Raw genomic sequence first — 19,469 nt, 5'->3', positions numbered from 1 at the left:
ATTGCATTAAATCTGAGGTTGTTTTGGCTAATATGGACATATTAACAATATTTGTTCTTGGGGTGCCTGGGCGGCTCAGTTGTTCAAGTGCCCGACTCTTTATTTCAGCTCATGATCTCAGTCATGATCTCATTTGTGGGACTGAGCCTGTGTCAGGCTCTGAACTGACAGTGTAGAACCTGCTTGGGATTCTCTCTCTCCCTCTCTCTCTCTGTTCCTCCCCCACTTGTGTTCTCTCTCTTTTTCTCAAAATAAATAAATAAACATTTAAAAAAACTCTAATATTTGTTCTTTCAATCCATGAGCATGGAATTTCTTTCCATTTGTTTGTTTCTTCTTCAATTTTTTTCACCAATGTTTTATACTTTTCAGAGCACAGGTCTTTCACCTCCTTGGTTAAGTTTATTCCTAGGTATTTTATTCCTTTTTGTGCAATTGTAAATAGGATTGTTTTCTTAATTTTTCTTTACATTGCTTAATTATTAGTGTGTAGAAATGCAGCAGATTTCTATACACTGATTTTGTATCCTGCAACCTTAATGAATTTATTTACCAGTTCTAGCTGGTTTCTTGGTGAAGTCTTTAGGATTTTCTATATATAGTATGTCATTTGCAATTACGAAAATTTTACTTACTCCTTACCAATCTGGATGCTTTTTATTCTGTTTATTTATCTGATTGCTATTGCTCTATCAGTACTATTTTGAATAAAAGCAGTGAGAGTGGACTTTGTCTTGTTCCTGACCTTAGTAAAAACCTCACTGTTTCACCACTGAGTATGGTATTAGCTGTGGGTTTTTCATATATGGCCCTTATTAGGTTGAGGTATGTTCCCTCTAAACCTACTTTGTTGAGGGTTTTTATCATGAATGGATGTTGTACTTTGTCAAATGCTTTTTCTGCATCTATTGGAATGATCATATGTTTTTTATCATTTCTCTTATTGATGTGATGTATATTGATTGATCCATGAATATTGAAATATCCTTGCATCCTAGAATAAATCCCACTTGATTGTGGTGAATGATTTTTTTAATGTATAGTTGAATTTGGTTTGCTAATATTTAATTGAATATGTTTGCATTTATATTCATCAGAGATATTGGCCTGTAATTATTATTATTTTTTTGTATGTCTTTGTCTGGTTCTATTATCAAGGTAATGCTGGCCTTGTATGAATTTGGAAGTTTTCCTTCCTCTTCTATTTTCTGGAAGTTTGAGAAGAATAAGTATTAACTCTTCTTTATTTTATTATTATTTTTTTAAGTGAATTTTCAACGTTTATTTATTTATTTTTTGGGACAGAGAGAGACAGAGCATGAACGGGGGAGGGGCAGAGAGAGAGGGAGACACAGAATCGGAAACAGGCTCCAGGCTCTGAGCCATCAGCCCAGAGCCTGACGCGGGGCTCGAACTCACAGACCGCGAGATCGTGACCTGGCTGAAGTCGGACGCTTAACCGACTGCGCCACCCAGGCGCCCCTTCTCTTCTTTAAATATTTGGTAGAATTCCCCTGTGAAGCCATCTGGTCCTGGACTTTTGTTTGTTGGTAGTTTTTTGATTACTGATTAAATTTCATTGCTGGTAATTGGTCTGCTCAAATTTTCTGTTTCCTCCTGATTCAGTTTTGGGAGGTTATGTGTTTCTAAGAATTTATCCCTTTTTTCTAGGTTGTCAATTTTTGTGGCATATAAATTTTCACAATATTCTTTCACAATACTTTGTATTTCTGTGGCTGTCAGTTGTTATTTCTCCTCTTTCATTTCCAATTTTGTTTATTTGATTCTTCGTCTTCTTCTTCTTCTTCTTCTTCTTCTTCTTCTTCTTCTTTTTTGATGAGCTAAAGATTTATCAATTTTGTCGATTTTTTTTCAAAGAACAGCTCCTGGTTTCATTGATGGGTTCTATTGTTTTTTTAGTTTCTATTTCATTTATTTCTGCCCTAATATTTATTATCCCCTTCCTTCTACTGGTTTGGGGTTTTGTTCTTCTTTTTTTTTTTTTTAGTTCCTTTAGGTGGAAAGTTAGGTTGTTTGAGGTTTTCTTGCTTCTTGAGATAGGCCTATATTGCTATATACTTCCCTCTTAGAATCACTTTCGCTTCATCTCAAAGATTTTGGACTGTTGTGTTTTCATTTTCATTTGTCTCCATGTTTTTTTTTTATTTGCTCTTTGATTTATTGTTTGAGCTCTTATTGTTTAGTAGCATGTTATTTAATCCCTATGTATTGGTACTCTTTCCAGATTTTTTTTCTTGGAGTTGATTGCTAGTTTCATAGCACTGTGGTCACAAAAGATGCATGGAATGACTTCAATATTTTTAAATTTGTTGAGACTTGTTTTGTGGCCTAATACACAATCAATTCTGGGGAATGTTCCATTGTGCACTTAAAAAGAATGTGTATTCTGCTGTTTTAGGATGGAATGTTCTGAATATATCTGTTAAATCCTTCTGGTCCAATGAGTCATTCAAAGCCATGGTTTCCTTTTTAATTTTCTGTTCGGATGATCTGTCCACTGATGTAAGTGAGGTGTTAAAGTTCCCTACTATTGCATTACTATCAATTAGTTCCTTTATGTTTATTGTTAACTGCTAAATGTATTTGGGTGCTTCCATGCTGGGTGTATAAATATTTACAATTATTATAACATCTTGTTGGATTATGCCCTTTATGATTATATAGTGTCTTTGTCTCTTGTGACAATCTTTGTTTTAAAGTCTATTTTGTCTGATACAAATACTGCTATCCAGCTTTCTTTTCATATCCATTTACATGATAAATGCTGCTCCATGCCTTTACTTCAAGCTGCATAAGTATTAGGTCTGAAATGAGTTTCTTCTAGGCAGCATATAGATGGAACTTGTTTTTTTCATCTGTTCTGCCACCCTATGTCTTGATTATTTAGTCCATTGACATTCAAAGTAATTAGTGATAGGTATATACTCATTGTCATTATGTTATTTGTTTTATGGTTGTTTTGTAGTTATTCTCTGTTCCTTTCCTCGCTTGCTCTCTTCTCTCACAATTAGGGGACTTTCTTTAGTGATAACAATTGGATTCCTTTTCTGTATGTTTTGCATATCTATTACTGGTTTTTGATTTGTGGTTACCATTCAGTTTGTATGTAACATCTTCTTAATATAGCAGTATATATTAAGTTGATGGTTGCATAAGTTTGAACCCATTTTTTATTCCTCTCCTTCCAGCATTTTAGGTAAATGGTGTAACCATTTTATATTTTATTTTATAACTTCCTTAACTGATTTTTACAGATATATTTATTTTTACTGATTTTGTGCTTCTTACTTTTCTTACTCTTACTTATGGCCTTTCCTTTCCACTAAAAGAATCTTTTTTTAACATTTCTTATAGGGCTGGCTTAGTGGGCATGAACTGTTTTAACTTTGGTTTGTCTGGGAAACTCTTTATATCTCCCCCTATTTTGGACGATAATCTTGCTGGATAGAGTATTCTTGGCTGCTGATTTTCTTTTTCTTCCTTTTAGCACTCGGAATATATTGTGCCACTCCCTTCTGGCCTGTAAAGTTTCTATTGAAAAATCAGCTGTTGGGGGCGCCTGTGTGGCTCAGTCGGTTGAGCATCTGACTTTGGCTCAGGTCATGATCTCGCGGTGTGTGAGTTCGAGCCCCCGCGTCGGGCTCTGTGCTGACAGCTCAGAGCCTGGAGCCTGCTTTGGATTCTGTGTCTCCCTCTCTCTCTGCCCCTCCCCTGCTCACACTGTCTCTCTCTATCTCAAAAATAAATAACAGATTTAAAAAAAAAAGAAAAGAAAAATCAGCTGATATCCTTATGAGGTAGGGGAGGGGTTCCCTGGTGTGTAACTGTATTCTTTTCCTTGCTGCTCTTCAAATTCTCTTATTATCGCTACTTTTTGTCATTTTAATTACTATATGTCTTGGTGTGGGTCTCTGAGTTGATTTTGTTGGGGATCGTTCTGCCTCCTAGGTCTGGTTTTATTTCTATCCCCAGATTCAGGAAGTTTTTGGCTATTATTACTTCAAATACATTTTCTGCCCCTTTTCTTTCTCCTTTTTTTTTTTAAATTTATTTATCTATTTTGAGAGGGAGAAAGCACACATGTGAGTGGGGGAGGAGCAGACAGAGAGAGAGAGACAGAGACAGAGACAGAGAATCCCAAGCAGGCTCCACACTATTAGTGTAGACCCCGATGAAAGGTTCAAGCTCACAAACCGTGAGATCATGACCTGAGCCGAAATCAAAAGTCAGACACTTAACTGACTGAACCACCCAGGCATTCCTCTTATCCTCTTGAGATCCCTATAAAATGGATGTTATAATGCTCTGGTGTCATGGAGTTCCCTTAGGTTATTCTCTTCTCTCTCTCTCTCTCTCTCTCTCTTTCTCTTTCTCTCACCTGTTCAGCCTGATTGCTTTCTATTACTCTGTCCTCCAGGTCATTGATCTATTCTTCTGCTTCCTCTAGTCTACCACTCATTCTATCTAGTGTTATATTTTTTTTCCTTTATTGAGTTCTACATCACTGATTGATTCTTTTTCATGTTTTCTATCTCTTTGTTAGAGGTCTTGTTGTCCTTCCACTCTTGTGTCAAATCCAGTGAGTATCTTTATGATCATTACTTTAAATTCTCTACCAGGAATATTACTTATCTCTGTTTCACTTAGGTCTCTTGCTGTGATTTTGCCCCATTCTTTTATTTGTGACATATTCCTCTGTCTCTGCATTTTGTCTCTCTCTGCCTGCATCTGTGTGTTAGGAAAGTCAGCTATATCTCTTACTCTTGAAAGTAGTAGACTTATGAAGAAGAGGTCCAATAGTTCCCTGCAGTGCAGTGTCCTCTGTTCACTAGAATCTGGGGCTTCAGGGATTGTCTGCTATGTGTGTTCCTACACCCTGTTGTTGTGTCTTGGCCACTTTTTTTCATGAGTCCTGTCATCTGCAGTAGGTTTCTTTGGCCTGTTGTGGGCTGTATTTGGTCCCTGTGGTATTAATGGACCAGTCTGGGGCTGACCTGGGCTTAAGTTAGACCAGGTATTTGCCAGAGATGCAATACCACCAAACTACAGGGCACTTTCCCTGTATTGTCTCTGGAGAAGCTTTCACTGGTGGGTGGAGCCTACAGTCAGACCAGCTGTCTGCCCCACCCCCTGCTGGGGCACAGTGAGACTGGTATGTTTGGTTATCTTTCCTTCTACTTGAGATGAGAATCACTTTGAAGTGGTGCCAACTTCTTTCAGGGCTGTTTGCATACTGCCAGACTTGTGGTACCACTTTGGGTGGGATCCAGCCAAGGGTGTACTGGATGGGGGCATTGGAGGGGACAGAACTGCAAAGTGCTCAGGGGCAGGACATTCAGCATTAGTAAGGTTTGCATGCCTGTTCTCAGCAAGAGGGTACCAGCAGCCACGGGGCTGGTTTGAAAGTGGGGAGGGGTTTGGGTGGGTTGCACAGTGTAAGCAAGTTAGGTAGTGTTAGCATCTTTCTGGTTCCTACAAGTGAATGTGTGTTTATGCTGGAGCATGGAGAAGGGAAATGGTACCTTCCAGCTCCTTTGTTCCTGGACAAGTCTCCCATTAATCTCTGTCCCCCCAGCACATCTTCTAAGATTAGTAAACAAATCTCCCTCTGGTATTCCCCAAGCATTTTTCAAATTCCTGCTTCTATTTGGTATCTCTGTATCTCTGCTTTTAGTTGTGCTGTCCCTACAAGGGCAGGGACTCAGTTTTCTCTTGCCCTCCTTGCTCTCCCAGAGCCAAGCCTGATGATTTTTAAACTTCTAGGTTTTAAGTCTCACTGGTTGTTTGAACTCACAAAATTTGGCCCCTTTGTTTTTCAAAGCCAAATGTTAAGGGATTCATCTTCCCCATGTGGGCTCCCTGATGTGAGGGTTTCTTTTTCCTCTCAACACCCCCAGTGTACCTCCCTCCAGCAGACAGTCCCATTGTCTGTTTAGCTCCTGACTATGTCTCTGCCCTTCCTATCCTCTTCAGTGTGGTCTCTTCTCTACATTTTGTTGTGGAGTTTGTTCTGCCAGTCTTTTGGTCATTTTTTGGGTTATTTACACTTATGAGAGTGTTATCTAGTTGTATCTATAGGACAGGGGAGTTTAGTGTCTTCCTACTCTGCCATCTCCCCTGGATGGACTAATCTGGGTTGTTTAAACAACAATTCTGGAGGCTAGACATCAAAGATCAAGGTGTCATCAAGGTTAGTTTCTTTTGCAGGCATCTCTTCTTGGCTTGTATACATCCATTCTGTCTTCACATGGTCTTTCCTCTCAGTGAATCTGTGTGCTCATCTCCACTTCTTATAAGGACAAGGGTTGTATTAGATAAGGTCCATCGATGTGACCTCATTTTATATTAATTACTTCTTTAAAGGCCATATCTTCAAATACAGTCACATTCTGAGATACTGGGGGTTAGGATGTCAACATATGAATTTTGGAAAGACAAAATTCAACCTGTAACAACTTAGTATTGCGTTACATCAAGAGGCACACAATGTCAAGCTCACTATATCTCTCCATGTAAGGATACAGATTTTGCTTTCTAATTAGTAAATCATCTCTGGGATGAAAACTTGAATATCTTGTGATTATCCTGTTCCTTATCATCCTCTCACCCATTCATTGTAACATCATCAATTAATGATTCTTCTCTAAATTATTATTTTAAGGATGCACAGTGGTGGTTTTCCAATTTCATCATTTCTCTGAATTTATTAGCTGTCATTCTTTTTTAAAGATAGACCATTAGTGATATTGCACTCCAATTCAATGTTTATATAATACCAGAGTCTATAACTGCTTAAAAACTTTTAATCCTTTCCTCTGCCCTGAAGATTAAAAACAGACTCCTTTACACAGCCTCTATAGGACTTCAGCCTCTTCTATCCTTGTCATCATTTTACCTCATTTACGGGTTTACTTCTAATTCTCCTTCAGGACTCAGCTGTCACTTTCTCCTTGGCTTCCTCTACTAAAATCCTAAGAACTCTTCTAGAATTCTATACTTCCACTGTCATAGCATAATTTGTACTATTTTGTAATTTATGGTTAGTTGTCTCCCTGACAGACATTAAGCCCTCTGAAGACAGGAATCATATCAGACTTTTCATTCTTATGTTTCCCATCATCTCTCATTGTCCCTGGCACAGGCTAGGCACACAATAATGATTAATTAAATAAATTAATAGGAGTTATGTACTATTATAAATCTATGTACTCTATAATTTACTACTGATTTATTGAATTTACAAGTGTAATTTAATTTTTTTTAATTTTTTAAAGTTTTATTTATTTAAGCAATCTCTATACCTAATGTGGGGCTCAAACCCATGACCCTGAGATCAAGAGTCATACGCTCTTCTGACTGAGCCAGCCAGGCATCCCATGGTAATTTTAATTAAAAGTGATTTTTTCACATAATTTGCTTACTGGGAGACTAACTCTTAAATAAGGTGAATTTTACTTTAAAAATCATAAATCAGAGCATGTGGGTAGCTCAGTTGGTTGAGTACCCAACTCTTGCTTTTGGCTCAGGTCATGATCACAGAGCCATGGGATTAAGCCCCATGTCGGGCTCCATGCTGAGCATGGAGAATGCTTAAGTTTCTCTCCCTCTCTCCCCCTACCCTTCTCCCCTACTGTGCTCTCTCTCTCTCAAAAAAAAAAAAAAAAAAAAATCATAGGTGTGCCTGGGTGGCTCAGGTGGTTAAGCAGCCAACTCTTGGTTTTGGCTCAGTTCATGATCTCACAGTTTGTGACTTTGAGGCCCACATCAGGTTCTGCGCTGAGCATACAGAGCCTGCTTAGGATTCTCTCCCTTTCCCTCTCTCTCTGCACCTCCCACATCTCTCTCTCTTTCAAAATAAATAAATGAATTTTTAAAAATCATAAATATTTACTTGCTATTAACTATATGTCAGGCCTTACCCTAAGCATGAATTGTTTCAAATTTAATGCACAGAAACCCTTTAGTGCAAGTACTATTTTCCCTATTGTACAGATGAGGAAATTTAAAGAATATCCCACCACTAATCAACAGAAGAGATGGGATCAGGTGTCTTTAATTTCATAATGACCTTGTAATTTTGAAATTGCTTTCTTATGAAGAATTCATTTTACTCATTACAGACAACTATAAATATATCATCCATGACTATTTCTTGAAATCCATGTCTTTGGTTCAGTAATGCTTGTACTTTCAAGAGTATAGACATGTATAATGCAAAGCATTTATAATATTATCAAATAACTCAGTAGGAATAGTCCACAGATATATTGCACAAATATTGCACATATATTGCACAATAATGTAAAATGTTAAAATGAAATTTATCCTGAAAATTGTTTCAACTAACTAAGGTAGATCTGGCAGTAAGAAGAATTGCGAATTATACTTAATGTTGGTAGAATTTGAAATGGCTAAAGGAAAGGAATAACTTTTTTGGGAAAATCTTTGTAAAGACCATTTCTTTTTTTTTTTTTAATATTTATTTACTTTTCAGAGAGAGAGAGAAAGAGAGAGAGAACACAAGTGGGGGGGAGGGCAGGGACAGAGAGAGACACAGAATCTAAAGCAAGCTCCAGGCTTTGAACTGTCAGAGTTGTGTCCAAACTCACAAACTGTGAGATCATAACCTGAGCTGAAGTCAGACACATACCCAACTGAGCCACCCAGGAACCCCATGTAAAAATCATTTCAAGAAAAAAAAATACATATATATGTGTGTGTGTGTGTGTGTGTGTGTGTGTGTGTGTGTGTGTGTATAACTGATTACAATGATACAATTTGAGTTAAATATATTGTAAAAAATGATAGTTGCAGAATGAGAGATATAAAAGGTTAATTTCAAGGTAAGCATTATTACCGCAAAAAAAAAATGAGATGCCACAAGTACAGATGTGGTAAAGTTTGGGCTAGATGTGTGAACTGAATGACTCAAAGTATCAAATACCATCCTGACATTGTGGGTATAGACAATGACAAAATGATGACACCACAGTGTCATGAGGAAAATGAATTGCAAGAACACAGGGAGAAAAAAGTAAAGTCTTGTGTGTTTGTGTGAACTCAAATTTCTAGTTGAAAGTGCCCTAACAATTATAAGACATACTTAACTAGAAAAATAAAAAGAGAAAAAAAATTAGGATGAAAAAAATCAAATAAGGAAAAGATACAACATGAAGTTTTCTCGTTAATGGGCAGTTATTGAAAATCAAGCATTATGTGTTTTATATAGAATTTAAATCCCATCTTTTTCCAGAAAATTTATTATGCTAGTTATCAACATATAGCAGGTAATTATCAAAAGGTGAAACATACTCAATACTTTTATTCTCCTAAATTGGTTTATAAGGATTTCAACATAATAAACGCCATATATGAAAAACCCGCAATTACTATCACCCTCAGTGGGGAAAAACAGAGCTTTTCCTCTATGGTCAGGAACAAGACAGGGATGTACACTCTCACCACTGTTATTTAACATAATACTGGAAGTCCTAGCCACAGCAATCAGACAACACAAAGAAATAAAAGGTGTCCAAATTGGCAAGGAAGGACCAAACTTTTACTATTTGCAAATGACACAATACTCTATATAGAAAATGTGAAAGACTACACACACACGCACACACACACACACACGCACAAACCTACTAGAAGTGATAAATGAATTCAATGAAGTCATGAGATTCAAAATCAGCATACAGAAATCTGCTGCATTTCTATATACCAATAATGAAGCAGAAGAAAGAGAAATTAAGGAATCAATCCCATTTACAATTACACCAATTGTAAGATACCCACAAATAAACCAAAAAAGAGTAAAAGACCTGTGCTCTGAAAACTATAAAACACTGATGAAAGAAACTGAAGATGACACAAATAAATGGAAAAACATTTCATGCTCATGGACTAAGAAAACAAATATTGTTAAAATGTCTATATTACCCAAAGCAGTCTACACATTTAGTGCAATCCCTATCAAAATACCACCAGTATTTTTCACAGAGCCAGAACAAACAATCCTAAAATTTATATGAAACCACAAAAGACCCCAAATAGGGGCACCTGGGTTGGTTGGGCATCCAACTTCAGCTCAGGTCATGATCTTGCGGCCTGTGAGTTGAGCCCAGTATCTGGCTCTGTGCTGACAGCTCAGAGCCTGGAGCCTGCTTCAGATTTTGTGTCTCCCTCTCTCTCTGCTCCTCCCCCATTCATGCTCTGCCTCTCTCTGTCTCTCAAAAATGAATAAATGTTAAAAAGCAATTAAAAAAAAAAAAAAAAAAGACCCTGAATAGCCAAAGCAATCTTGAAAAAGAAAAGCAAAGCTGGAAGCACCACAATTCTGGACTTCAACTTATATTACAAAGTTGTAGTGATCAACACAGTACGGGTACTAGTACAAAAATAGACACAGAGATCAATGGAACAGAATAGAACACCCAGAAATCAACCCACAACTATATGGTCAATTAATCTTGACAAAGCAGGAAAGAATATCCAATGGGAAAAAGTCAGTCTCTTCAACAAATGGTGTTGGGAAAACTGGACAGCAACATGCCAGAGAATGAAACTGGACCACATTCTTACCCTATACACAAAAATAAATTCAAAATAGATTAAAAACCTAATTGGAGGCATGAAATCATTAGAATCCTAGAAGAGAACACAAACAGTTACCTGTTCGACACTGGCCATCACAACTTCCTTCTAGATATGTCTCCTGAGGCAAGAGAAACAAAAGCAAAATTAACAATTGGAACTTCAAAAAAAACTTCTGCCCAGCAAAGGAAACAATCAACAAAACTATAAGGCAACCTATAGAATGGGAGAAGATATTTGCAAATGACATATCTGATAAAGAGTTTGCATCCACAATATATAAAGAACCTATAAAATTCAACACTCAAAAAATGAATTGTCAAAAATGGGCAAAAGACATGAATAGAAATTTTTCCAAAGAAGACATCCATATGGCTAACAGATGCATGAAAAAAAAATGCTCAACATCATTCATCATCAGGGATATGCAAATCAAAACCATGAGATATCACGTCATACCTGTCAGGATGGCTAAAATTTAAAAAATGCACGAAACAACAAGTGTTGGCCAGGATGTGGAAAAAAAGAAACCCTCTTACACTGTTGGTGGGATTGCAAACTGGCACAGCCACTCTGGAAAACAGTATGGAGGTTCCTCAAAAAGTTAAAAATAGAACTATCCTATGATCCAGCAATTTCACTACTAGGTATTTACCCAAAGAATACAAAAATACTGATTTGAAGGGACACATGAATGCCTACGTTTGTACAGCGTTATCTACAATAGCTAAATTATGGAAACAGCTCAACTATGCATTGACTAATGAATGGATAAATAAAAGGTGGTATACATATAAAACAGAATATTAGCCATAAAAAGAAGAATGAAATCTTGCCATCTGTGATGACATGGACAAACTGCAGGGTATTATGCTAAGTGAAGTACGTCAGTCAGAGAAAGACAAATACCATATGATTTCATTCATATGTAAAATTTAAGAAACAAAACAAGTGAGCAAAGGGGAGAAAAAGAGAGAGACAAACCAAGAAACAGACTCTTAATTATAGAGAATAAACTGATGGTTACCAGAGGGGAGGTGGGTGGCAGGATGGGTTAAATAGGTGATGGGGATTAGGGTGTGCAATTGTTGTAATGAACACGGGGTATTGTATGGAAGCGTTGAATCACTATATTGTAAACCTGAAACTAATATTACACAGTATGTTAACTAACTGGAATTTAAATAGAACTTTTTTTAAAAGGCACATATAGGGATGGAATCATCATTAATTCCACCAGTTATGAGGATTCAGGACCTGTGTGTCAGAATTTATCAATGTGAAAAAAAAAAATTTCTCACTATGAAGAGCACAGAGCACTAGGGGATACATGACCCTCCTGAAATTATGTACAATCCATAACATGCATATGCAGGTTTTTCTAAAGCATTCCATGGCTTCTTAAAAATCAGATTCTCAAAAGAGGTTCATGACCATCCCCTCTACCTCACCAAATTATGAATTATTATTTTGAGAAAAGAAGTATTTACTTACAAACTGGTAATATTTGTCTTAGTTTCTTGTTACCAAAGAAGAAAGATCTACTTAGTTTTATGACTTGGTATCTTGTATTTTCCATTTCATATTTATGCGTGGAGGTAAGATTAGTTTATACAAGTTTCCATTACCAACTAGGTGTGGTTTACATTTTAAGATATCAAGTTAAGAAGGGATCCAGGTTTGCAAACCCTATTTTTAATCTCTGTTGCTGTTTATTATTTTGTTTTGCTTCTTATTCAATTCAAATTTCGAAGGATGTCTCTTTCCTTGAATTGCTTCATGGTTTTATTTTGGTAAATATAAAGCAAAAAGAAATAAAAATAAAATGTTGAAAATCTTTCCTCCTATTTAATGAAGAAATTTGAGGCTTCTATAAAACATTTTCACTGAGCCTATTTCAAAGCTAACAAGCAATTAACAAGATTTTGGCAGCTATATTAGTCTGGAGCCTATGGAGAAACAGAACTGGTACAATATATGTAAGTATACAGAAAGAGATTCATTATAGGGATTGGTTTATTCACTTTTAGAAGCTGAGAAGTCCTGCTCCGAGCTAGAGGTCCAGGAAAGCTGGTGCTCTACTTCAAAAGCCCAAGACCCAAGTCTGAAAGCCTGAAAACAGGCTCAAAGGCAAGAGAAGATGGATGTCCCAGGTCAAGCAGGAGTGAATTTGCCCTTCTTCTACCTTTTTTTCTATTCAGGCCCTTCAAGAATTATGTAATATCTACCCACATCGGATGAAGGCAACCTTCTTTACTCAGTCTACCAATTCAAATGCTAAACTCTTCCAAAATACTCTCAGAGACACACTCAAAAATGTTTACCAGCTCTCTGGACATCCCTTAGCCCAGTCAAATTGATACATAAAATTAAGCATCACAGCAGCCTTACATAAATATTTATTTTAACTTAAAAGGTGAATTAGGGGCGCCTGGTGGCTCAGTTGGTTAAGCATCCAAGTTTGGCTCAGGTCATGATTTTGCAGTTCTTGAGCTTGAGCCCCACATGGGGCTCTGTGCTGACACCTCAGAGCCTGGAGTCTGGATTGGATTCTGTGTCTCCCTCTCTCTCTGCCCCTCCCCCACTCACAACTCTGTCTCTCTCAAAAATAAACATTAAAAAATTTTTAATAAAAAAATAAATAAAATAATACCCATTTTACTGTATCTTATGATTTTATAGGTTAGGAATTTGGGCCAGGCTTGCTGAGTGATCAAATTTTATCATTTCTTTCTCATTTACTAGTTGGAATACTTTTATAAAAAAACCCTCTCTCTCATCTATTATTTAATTACCTAGCAGAACCCTTCTGAGTAAAGGCAATATAAAAACTTGATTCTTTTCCTATACTTGTCAATTTTCATAATAATGAATTATCTTTTCCTTTCATTCTCCAAAGATAACCAGTTTAAAAAGAAAATCAAAAAGAACTGATGGATTTAAACATATTTGATGGCTTTCAAATAAATTCTTTAGGAGTACTCATGAGAACAACACCCATAGAGTTCCTGCACGATGTTAATAGTTTATCTGTGCCTATATATGTATATATATATACATATATAAACATATATATATACATATATGTATGTATATTTATACATATGTGTGCATATATATGTATATATACATATATATGTGTGCATATATATGTATATATATACATATATGTGTATATATATACACATACATGTATATATATGTGTATATATATATATACACATATATATACATGTATGTGTATATATATACACATATATGTATATATATACATTTGTAGGCTCTGTGCTTGGAAGAACCCAATGTGCAAAGCCTGATGCAGGGCTCAATCACAAACTGTGAGATCATTACCTGAGCCAAAACCAGAAGTCAGACATTTAATTGCATGAGCCACCCAGGCACCCCTGTGCCTTTATATTTTAAAAGCACTTTTTGCCCAATATAAAATCTTTGGATCACATTTTATTTCTTTGAGCTTCCTAGATACAATGTTCCATTTACTTTCAGCATAAAGACTTGTTGTTAAAACTGTGATGGTAATATAATTTTGTTTCTCTTATAGGTCACTTGCTTATTTTTGTCTAAATGTTTAAGGAATTAAAAAAAATATTTTTAAGTCTAAATTTTATTAGAATATGTCTTGCTATTTGCCATCTGGGTTGATATTCACAGGTATTTATATGCTCTTCCAATATATGGTTTCAAATCTTTTTAATTTTTGGGAAATACTTTTGGAATTACAACTTTTAGTTATTTCTTCCACATCTTTGTTTTAGTTTTCGTCTGTAGTGATTCCTATTATAATTATGTTGGATCTTCTTTGCTTATCTTCAATATTTATTATTTTCTCTTGAAATCTATTTACCTCTCTTTTATTTTTTATTTTTTTCCCTTTCACCTGCTATTTCTCTTTAGGCATTATGTGTCACATCTAGTTTAGTATTCATTTAAAAAATATATATATATGTACATATATATATTACTTTCCTTCCCTTCTTGAGTTACATTACCTTTTTCCTGAGTTTTTTGTTTGTTTGTTTGTTTGTTTGTTTGTTTGTTTTAACTCTGGTTTAAAGGGTGCCTGGGTAGCTCAATTGGTAGAGCATGTGACTCTTGATCTCAGAGTTGTGAGTTCAAACTCCACAGTGGGTGCAGAGCTTACATAAAAAAAAAGTAAAAAAAAAAAAATTAATAAGAAAAAACCTCTGGTTTATGTCATTCTTCCATGACATGTAACATTTTGAAGATACTCAGCTTATTTTAACATTTCTTTGTGGTTATCTGTATGCATAAGGCATTTTATATAGTTATTAATATCATTCATTCACTCAACACATATTTATTGAACATGTACTATGTGCAGACAGGCATTGTAGCCTGAACTTGAACCATACTAGCCAATCAAGATTAATGAGTTATGCAATTCAAATTTTGTGGTTGTTATGCAACAAAATGTTGACAAATATACCCTACTTACAATTATTAAGTCCTAACCGTGTTTAGTCTCAACAGAATACTTTTACACCATTAATTCTGCTTTCTTGAAATTCTCATTTTTGACCCTGTCAGCTGGATTTATGTCTTTAGGAACAGCTTAAGGAAGATATATTTTCAAGGAATTAAAAGTTTGAATTTTTTTTTACCCATCAATGAACAGCATATAGATAATCTAAACAATTACTGAGCCACAATATTTTCCCTCCCCATCTTTGTAGTTGTGTCATCATTAATTTCTGGCATTTAGTTTATTGAACAAGTTCTGACTTTTTTTTTTTGCCCTTTTGTACACTGTCTTTTCTGGAAAAAAAAGGGGGGGTGGGGGAGGCACCTGGGTGGCTCAGTCAGTTGAGCATCTGAGTCTTGGTTTCAGCTCAGGTCATAATTAATCAAAGTTTGCTTCTCAGTACTCTGATCCTATGTTTATTATTTTTTTAAATTTCATTGATTTCACTTCTTTGTCTTTTCCCTCTTCATTCTAGGGGAAAAGGTGGTTTTCAAATTTTCTTCCATATCAATAATTAAGTGTTGATAGTCACTTTTTACAAAATGTGTTAAGTTTATTGAGTTACAACTTATAAACAGTAACATTAAGCCTTAAAAAAATTTTTTTTAATGTCTATTTACTTTTGAGAGAGAGACAGAATGTGGGGGGCGGGGGTGCAGAGAGAGAGGAAGACATAGAATCCAAAGCAGGCTCCAGGCTTTGAGCCATCAGCACAGAGCCCGACATAGGGCTTGAACCTACAAACGTGAGATCATGACCTAAGCTGAAGTTGGATGCTTAACCGACTGAGCCACCCAGGTACCCCAAGATTAAATTTTTTTAAGTATAGAGTTGAGTAAGATTTGACAAATATATTTAGTTACCACTATAATCAGCCCACTCTGGGAAAGAGTAGAGTGAGACAAGCAGCACACCAAGGACTGAATTTTGGAGAATGACCATATTAAGGGTCATAAGGAAGAAAAGTCAGAGGACTGGTTTTTAGCCCCAATTACTGCTATAATTTTAGAAGATTTTAGGTTCATATAGCAATCCTTCCACTCTTTTGCCTCCTGTTATGGGCTGAATTATACCCCTTCCAAATTTATATGTTGAATTCCTAATTCCCATAATCTCAGAATGTGACTACACTTGGACATAGGGTTGTTAGAGATGTAATTAAGTTAAAATGTGGTCATTTAATTAAATTATGAAAATTAGTCACAAGCACAGAGGGGAGACCATTTAAAGACACAGGGGAAAGAAGCCCAAAGAAAGAGGGATAAAGCAGAAGAAGCCAATCCTGCCAACATCTTGATATCAGACTTCCAGCCTTCAGAGCTTTTGAGAAAAAAACAATTCTGTTGTAGAGGCCATCCAGTCTGTGTCATTTGTTATATATTCCCTTAACCTTTTAATCCACAATCAAGCAAAATCCCTATCATGGAAAATTCCAAGTCTCCCAGGTCAGTGAATGCTATAGAACAATCCCACCCTTAGAACTGGGCAAAAGTGGGGGGCCTGGGTGGCTCAGTCAGTTAAGCATCCAACTTCAGCTCAAGTCACGATCTCATAGTTCACAGGCAGAGCCCAGCATCAGGCTCTGTACTGACAGCTCAGACCCTGAAGCCTGCTTCAGATTCTGTCTGCCTCTCTCTCTGCCCCTCCTCCACTCACATTCTCTCAAAAATAAATAAATGTTAAAAAATTAAAAAAAAAAAAAAAGAATTGGGCAAGAGTGGTCCCTCTACTGGACCTACTGCTTTACAGAACTCAATTCTGGCTCTTTTCCTGCTATGCCCAACCCCAAAGAGCAAGGAATCAGTGGGACCAAAACCTATGCCTTCAATTTTAGAGAATGCTTTTGAGTAGGTGGTCCCTGAGGTCTCTGCTTACACAGCTCCAAGAAGGCTAGCAGTGACTTTTACCCAGGTCTTTCCTGCTGAGGGCCAACAGATACTTCCAGTATCTATAGTCTTAGATCCAACATGAAGCAAAAAGGCTTCTAGGCCCAAAAGGTGATGAAGCAGTAGGGCAGGAATAGGTTTGCCAAAGAAAATACAGGATATCTTGTTAAATTTGAATTTCAAACAAACAACAAATAAGTTTTTAGAACAAGCAAGTTCCAAATATTTAATGGGGCATACTTTTACTAAAAAGTATTGTTTATCTAAAATTCAAATTTAACAAAAAAGCCTTTATTTTTTTAAACAAATATGGCAACACTAGATGGAGTTATAGCTAGGCATTTGAGCTGGGTGTCCATATGCATGAGCACCAGGCTCCTAATGGTATCAAAATGAATGGGAAGACATGATACAGGGAAGGCAGGATATATATGCCAACCAATTCTTGAATCATCCACATGCTGTCCAAAACAGAAATTCTAAATTCAATCCGGCTTTCCAGGTTATTTTCAAAATAGGGCAATAGGATGTATTTTGTTTTTACATTTTGCTAACTGTATTTATGTTTAAATATTTAGACATATGATGTGTGGGTCTCAATTTTCACTCTTGCTCCAGTTGTACAAATGTCAAGGGGTGCTGTAGAAAATTGCCTTAAGAAATCAACAGAATCATCAATCACATATATAGGATTAGGAAACTAAGGGTTAGAGAAGTGATATATTATTTGCCTAAAGTCATTCAGCTAGTGGAATCCATTTTCAATGTTAGATCTATCTGAATATAAAGCAAATATTCTTTTTTAAAATTACATGTACTGAATGGTGACTATGGTTCATAATACTTTATTGCATATTTGGAAGTTGCTGAGAGTAGATCTTACAGCAAATATTCCTCACCACCAAAAATCATTTACTATGTATAAGTTGTTATATCCCTTGATCACATCAGTTACCATGCATACACTAAGTTGGTGCATTTCATGGCATATCAAAAATAGGTATAATGAAATCTTAATTGTTCAGGCTTTGATTCTGAATTTTATGGGTCAAGACAGTTGATTTTATAAGTGTGCCTGCATTTGATAAACCTGTGGGTTCATGTTATAATTATACAATTCAAAACACTGATTTATAAAGTAGAATGCCAATTTAGGATTACAATGGCCAGTGTATTTGGCAGAATGTTTTGTAGTAATTTCTCTTTAAGGGAAATGCCAACCAGAGGATCAAATTAAAACACAGGAAACTGCCTGTTTAGCCAAATGCTAGAACAAAAAGAGTAAATATTCTAAAGGTAATATTTCGGTCAACATATATGAACGGTCACATTCCACTCTAAGAACAATCCAGAGAACAGTGGGGAGGCAGTTCATATGCTCTGAAGTTCAACATACCCGGCTTTTTACTTCTTATTATTTAACGTCTGCAGGCCTCAGTTTCCTTTTTTTGTATAAAAAAAAAAAAGGCTTCATGTAAGGGTTGATTATTCAGGTAAAATATCTAGCACAATATCAACATGATACTATGTATAAATTATACAACACATTATACATAATATATAAAATACTATATTATTATTATGTTACTTATTGCCATTGCGCAATTTATTACTGTTTCATTTAATAACTCTCTAGCTAACCTGGAGAAAGAGGCCATAAACGAGCTCACAAGCGTAGAGGCGGGTACGAATTACCATGGCAACAGCGCGCGCCTAGACATCTTCCGCTCGCGCGTCGCTGGGGAAGAAAAAAAAGCCTAAGCTGCGTGTTGCGTCATCACCGCGCGCTCCTTTGGTCTCTCCGTGCTGTTTTGGAAGGTCCCGGCCCGGCTACCGTCGCCCCACGCCAGGAATTATTTTTTCTTTCAACCTTTGTTACATCGCATCGAGCCTGCAAGACTGTAAGTACTAAAGAAAGAAAGAGGGCGATTGGGTGATCATTAAAAGAGATGCTGCAGCACACTCTCCACCTCTGAACCCTCCCTGTGTTTTCTTGATCCTATCAGCTTCCTCTCAGCTGGGATCGCGCCGCGTCAACTTCCGGGCGGGTGCCCGCCAGCACGGCCTCCGCCGCTCCCCTTCTTTGGCCCCTTTGTGTCCCCGCAGTATCGAGGCGCGGGCCCTGGCACGTCCTTTCTCGAGGCAGGGAGCACCGTAGTGCAGGGAGCCTCTCACTGTGGGCGGGGGCGCGGCCCGCAGGGGGGTTAGAGTGGGGAACGTGCCTGCGCGTGCTGGGGTAAGAGGAGGTTGCACGAGGGTCAGCGTGTGGTTTGAGGAAGGCGGGGCGGGGAGGGGGGTGAAGAAGGGGAGTAGAGACAGAAATGGAAAATTTTAAAAAGATATCCCTGTTCACCTTCTGATCATTGTGGCCTAACAATGAGACGCAGCCATAATAGTCATCCTGTGCCACTGGCATGTTTGTGTGCTCTTAATTGCCTTGGGAATGAACTGCTAAGGCTTTG

At 36.9% G+C, this 19,469-nt stretch overlaps 1 protein-coding gene and 1 long non-coding RNA gene across 8 annotated transcripts in view; one reads left to right on the top strand and one right to left on the bottom strand.

The window, feature by feature from the left end:
* LOC147581876 (uncharacterized) overlaps positions 1 to 19,219 on the bottom strand; it is a 191,961-nt gene extending 172,742 nt beyond the window's left edge. For 2 of the 3 annotated variants that reach the window (XR_015250345.1, XR_015250346.1), the window contains exons 1-2: positions 18,649 to 19,217; positions 10,696 to 10,738 (exon numbers count right to left, since the gene is read on the bottom strand). This is a non-coding gene — a long non-coding RNA (uncharacterized LOC147581876). Of the gene's footprint in view, positions 1 to 10,695; positions 10,739 to 18,648 lie in introns of all 3 variants that reach the window. The other variant, XR_015250347.1, reaches the window with a different exon arrangement.
* SMARCAD1 (SNF2 related chromatin remodeling ATPase with DExD box 1) overlaps positions 18,778 to 19,469 on the top strand; it is an 80,432-nt gene continuing 79,740 nt past the window's right edge. For 2 of the 5 annotated variants that reach the window (XM_025921534.2, XM_086704569.1), the window contains exon 1: positions 18,782 to 18,908. The gene's annotated coding sequence lies outside the window, so the exon portion shown is untranslated. Of the gene's footprint in view, positions 18,909 to 19,022; positions 19,244 to 19,469 lie in introns of those variants that run through there. The other 3 variants (XM_025921533.2, XM_086704570.1, XM_086704571.1) reach the window with 2 other exon arrangements.

Source organism: Puma concolor, chromosome B1 (assembly GCF_028749965.1).
Source record: "Puma concolor isolate L17-30 chromosome B1, mPumCon1.1.hap2, whole genome shotgun sequence".
In the NCBI taxonomy this organism is placed as follows: domain Eukaryota; kingdom Metazoa; phylum Chordata; class Mammalia; order Carnivora; family Felidae; genus Puma; species Puma concolor.
Note: the sequence above shows the minus strand (reverse complement) of the source record. Positions and strands in the feature narration are given on the sequence as shown.